Below are 6,000 nucleotides of genomic sequence, written 5' to 3' on the forward strand. Positions count from 1 at the left end.
ACAACTAAAGTTTGCAAATATACTTCTGAACATCCTGCTTGATTTGAAAGTACTTTTTCTATTTCTTCATCTTTTTTAATTTCCGAAACCTCGACAGAAGGATTTTGTTTATTACACATAATAGTTGCATGTTGTTTTTTACAAATAGAACAAGTTATTTTTGTTCTGCAGTTTCGCGCCAAATGTTGGGGTTTAAGGCATTTATAGCAAGCACATTTCCTTTTTAAAATGTCCCTTCTTTCATGTAATGATAAGCCGGAAACGAAACTGCAGTCATAAATCTTGTGGAATTGATTACAGAAGACGCAGTTCATATTTTCCTCCCTGCATTCGGATTTTGTAAACAAATCTGTAGCGGTCGGAATCTTTGGTTTATTATGTCTATTTGAGAGACCATATGTGCTTTTCGTTGCATGGGGGGAAGAAGACTGTCGCCGATCGGATACTTTTTGCTGTTGCGAAACTGTTGACATTGTGCGTTCGCGGGATGAAAGTTCTGCGTGTAAAAATGACATTAAATCTTTTATGTTACAATCGGTGCCAACATTTTGTGTTCTATGAAATTCAAGCGTTAATTCTGAAGGCAATAACTTCAAAATCATCGGACACAGCAAAGCGCTGTAAGATTCCGATACAACATCTAACGCTTCGAGACATCTAATCTGTGTTTGTACTTTATCATACAAGTTACGAAATATTTTTATGTCATTCGCATTTTTCAATGATTCAACATTCAGCAAATTATTCCTGTGTGCATTAATAAGAATGTCTCTCCTACCAAAACGGTCGTGTAAGATTTGAATTGCTGAATCATAATGTTTTGGCGATAACGGAAGTCCTTGAACGCAACTAGCAGCTGTTCCTCCTAAATATGCTTTCAGGTAATTAAATTAGTCTACTTTGTTCAATGATTCGTTATTATGTATTGAGGACTCAAAACTATTCCAAAAAGTAAGCCATTGACTACTGTTACCATAAAATACGGGAATCGAAAGTTTTGGTAATTTAACATTAGGTGTATCTTTTATATTTTGCTGAGTGTTCGGTACATTTAAGTCATGATTAAGTTCCTTAATCCGTTTCTTAAGCCTGAATTTCCATAAAGTTATCTTCTCGCGATATTGTTCTGTAATTTCGAATTCATTTTCGAATTCATCTACACTCAAAATTGGTTCAACTTCTACATCGGCATTAGATAGTGTTTCGGTTTTAGCATTAAGCTGTTCTAACAATCCTTCGAGCTCATTAATACTATCTTCAGATTTATTTAATTCACTTTCGATTTTCTTAAATAATTTTGTGACGGCAGTTCTTAAGATACTTCTTTTCTTTTTTAATTTATCTACTTCTGCCATTATCTTTCTTAGATTTAAACACTTACACAAAAAATATACATCTTCTCATGAAAAAGAAATATTTAAAAAACCTGGCGTCCCTGTTCGGGGGCCATAAAAATGTTGCATCAGGTTCTTCTATTTACAATAAAATTAATGTAAAATTACTTACCTGCTGCATCTTCAGTGTTCTCGACGCCAAGCTTCTAATAATCACGTTTTCCAGTAAGAGTTTCTATTACAATTAGCAGGCCATCTTGTCTTTTAATTATTTATTCAAAGAAAGCGCTAATATACACTATTTACAAGGTAGGTGATAATTATTTTAAGACAGTAGATTTTTAATTCTGAGTCTTTACGCTCCTCAGAGTGGTTCCAATCTGGACTCGTTCTCAGAACTCAATAACAGAAAGGGTAAAGGAAGAGGTGCCCGCCATCTAATGGCAAGAATGTGACACACCACATGACTTCCTTGTACGGAATATTAAATTATACGCATTTTTTCTTGCATTTCGTTTAAACTTATTGGATTGAATTAAATCTACTTCGCCGACAGCGCATAAACCACAATAGAATAAATGCATTCTTTAAAATTCACTCTATTTGTTTACCATAGCGACACTCTGGCGCTAGGTTCACTTAACAGTATTATATTTCGTTCATATTATAACTCAGAGTGCACAAAATTTATATTAATACAAATTACCAGTCTTTAACGAGCTTTCCGATCTTAGCGCTCAGGGGTCACACATATTTAAAAAATTGCTTATATGTTATAAGAAAAGGGGAACAGAAAAATTTAGAAAAATGTAATAAGAGCACAATAAAAATTTAATTCACTTAAAAGAGCATCTTTTTTGGGGGGGATTTACGGAAGATAGTAACGTGTTTTCAGCTGAGTTCATTCATCAGAGAAAAACTTTGCATATAAAGCTGTTTTTTGAAATGTTTCACTATACAAGTAATACAAAATGAAGCATAGAAATTTTTCTCTCACATGCACCCAAATGCAGGCATTACCCTTTCCTGGATTTGAAGAACTCACAGAGAGAGAGTAGAAATACGGACAACAGATTTTTATTGGTGTCTGACTGATAGCTTTGGAAACAAGTAGTCTTTCAGTCACTCAAGCTCCGACGCATTCAAATGCGAACGGTTCTCAGAAGCTATTCGAACAAACAGGGCCAACGGGTTTAGTTATACTACATTACAAAGAAGATAAAAGTGGCGTCCTCTATGTTAGAGGAAAGGCCTTTTGGTGCTGAAATCTGTCAATGCCTAAATCAAGGGTTGGCCTCTTATCTGTTGATCTATGTCTGTAAAGAACATGTGTTCAAAAAGACCACTTTTATACTTCTAAATACTTTCGGTCTGACAGCAAGACTTTTTAAAAAAATCAAGTTGTTTTCAATATAGAAAAAAAAAAAAAAAAAAGTAATAAGCTAATTCAAATTGTTTTCACAGAATCAAGTAGGAAGATAAAATATTATTATATTTTCTTAGAGATTATTTTGCGAGTAATATTTTTCAAGTTACGAAAATCTCACCTAAGTGCATGTATTTTCAAATCAGATTTATTTAATGCCTAATTTACTAAGTTGCCTTAATTTACTAAACAATCGCACTTTCGAACATATAAAATATACATTAATACATACATAAAAATGAAATAAAATTTGAAAATAATGCAATTTAGGAATTAGTGCATTAAAAATAATAAAAAATTTGTGGTGATATCACTTTTTACGTTATATGCATTTATTTTATTTTTGTAATATGCGTTTAAATTTATTTTATTTAGTATATGCATTTATTAGCCTTTATTGTCAAATTTTGTCCGATTATTTGAATATGGCAAAGCAAACGGGATATGTCTGTCTAAGGATAGACAGGTCGCTGTAGTAGGCTTTCTAAGTAAAACTCACTCATAGCCATGTGAAAAACTATGAAACCCAACAATGGAGCCAATTTGTTCGTTTTGGTTTCATTGCGAGTGGAATTAGTAGTAATCAGCGGTCTTAGCTAGGTGGGCCATTGGTGGGCTCTGATAGAATTTGAAAACCTGATAAATCGTATTTAATAAACATAATATCAGCAAACGAACCAGGCTTATAAAACAAAATAAAATGCTTGTATCGGACATAACTAAATCTCGATATAACACATAATTACACTGATAAAGTGAGGTGTTTTATCACTGAATTCAAATACTAATACATTAATTCTACATATAGAAAATTTTAGCAAATTTCGCGGGGATTGTCTATCGGCAAAATCCTTATTATATACATCGTTATTTTAAATTCATCGCATATCTCGTATTTTTACTCTTACCTCAAAACACATTTAATTTACAAATAACTTTATTTTTTATTTAAAATTAATAACTTTATTTCCCTATAGAAATTTCTCTTGATCTTTTCAGTTACAGGATAACGCGCGCGAAACAATTTTCTCTTTACAAATATATGCGCTAGTAAGAAAATGCACTTCGACAGCAACTCATTTCGATGATGGTAAAATTTTTCTAAGCATAAGAAATTTGTTACTTAAATTCATTTTATCAGTAAACAAAAAACGAAACAGAATGAGACATTATTAAAAATGTTTCATTGACATTTCATATTCTGAAAACAAGAATATTGCTATAAAAGCAAAGAAAAAAAAAAGGAACAGCATATTTCATTTAACGGGGACCAACTTTGACGCATAAAATTTTATATACAAAATATTTTAAGCATGTTATACTGTAATCGTTTGGTTTATTTAATTATGGCAAAGCACTCGAGAGTTATTTACATAAGGGGAAGGATGCCTTCGTGGAGCACTTTCTAAGGGAAGCCGGCTTGTGTACACGTTGCACATGAGAAAGACACGAAAGCATCTATGTAGCTAGCCCTTTCGCCGGGATTCGAACCCCGGATAGAACTACCAGTATTCCATTGTGGGCTAGCTTGGATAACGGAAAAGATCAAAATCTCATAACAAAGGCAAAATGATAGCCTGTATAATACGAAGTTATTGCCATTTCAATAGCATTCGCGATATTGTATTTTATTTTATTTAGCTCATGACAAAATACACGAGGACTATTTGGTAGTTTGACCTGGAATGAAACCCCTGTGAACTGGCTCACCACATCTGCGTTTTCGTGAATTTACCTATATGTAACACCGGTACGAGATAGTTTCCCTTAGAAGGTCTTTCACAAAAGCATACCCTCTTTAAAACAGATCGCCCTTTGCGAGCTTTGTCATTAATCTAACAGTCCAAACGACAAGGAGGAGCGAGGAACGAGGACTCGTAGCCAGAGCACGTCTTCGTGAAGGACTTTTTAAATGAGATTGGCTTATATTCGCGTTAAATATAGGCAGCAAAAATCCACGAAAACTGCCATGTAGCTAGCCCATTCGCCGGGATTTAAACTCGATTCAAACTGCTAGTTTCTACTAGGTCGTTGCGGGCTTTTGTTGTATCTTTACAAAAAATCTTTGCAAAGTAATCGCGAACACATAGTTATTGGCTTTGGTTTTATGTGCTAATTTGGTTTGGTTTTATGTGATTACGGCAAAGCCTCGAGGGCTATCTGCCTTAGAGGAGTGATGCCTTCGTGGAGAACTTTCTAAGAGATACTGGCTCGTATACACATTACACGTGGGGAAAATCACGAAAACGCCCTTGCAGCCAGCCCATTCGCGGATTCGAACCTCAGACCGAATTACCAGTGTTCAGCGACGTTTACTGATCGGCCGCTGGTAGGCCACAATTATTGAGTACCAACAGATTAATTAAGTTAGGAATTTAATAACTTTCATTCGTAGTGCTGCTATCAGCACTGACATTTGGAGAGGTTATTTTCTAACAAAATTCTTTTAATGTAATTAATTTAATTCGTTAGCTATTTGTTCCTCTGACTAATTTTTGTGCGCAGTATATGTAACTCTTCTATACATTAACTGTTTTACTTAACTTACACTCCATTAATTTTAAGCGATTTTATACCGGTAGATTTCTTTCCAAAAAAGTTCCAAGAAATGCATATTTTTCCCTAGATTTTAAAACTAACTTGTATTTCAAATCTTAATAATAAAACTCTTAAAAACAAATATTTCTAGAAATTCTTGTGGCATATGAATTTATTCGATTTAATTGAAGTTTTCGAGTAGAATATCTTCCTTTCGACATGCAAGAAATTTTTATATGTCAGTTCGCGTTTATAAAAAACACACAGCCACATATACGAATACAAAAATCAGGCGTACTGAAAGCACAGTTTTAACATTTCAAAATGTAAAAAGGAAAAATATACCATTAAAAGCACTCACACTTGAAATACGAGAGCAAACAAGATAGGTGTTTGCAACATTTTATATTTTATCCTGTTCTTGAAGAATCAGGAATTGTAGTCAACTTTTAATACATTGTATAATATATGATTTATTAAAAAGTATGTCTTACGTTACAATTGTTATTTTTTTCCTGTTTCTTCTAAATTTCGGTAATCTACTATAACAACGAGCGATTCTGTTTGACTTTCATTTGTATAAATAACCACAAGGCAAGCTGTTGTAAAACGATTTATCTTCATTCACAAGCTTGCAGTCGTTGGAAAGATAATGCACACCTGCTATCTGACAGTGATTCTTTACTCTCAGGACGCTTCCTT

Source organism: Stegodyphus dumicola, chromosome 6 (genome assembly GCF_044657685.1).
Source record: "Stegodyphus dumicola isolate Sdum_Otavi_A_Nest chromosome 6, ASM4465768v1".
NCBI lineage: Eukaryota > Metazoa > Arthropoda > Arachnida > Araneae > Eresidae > Stegodyphus > Stegodyphus dumicola.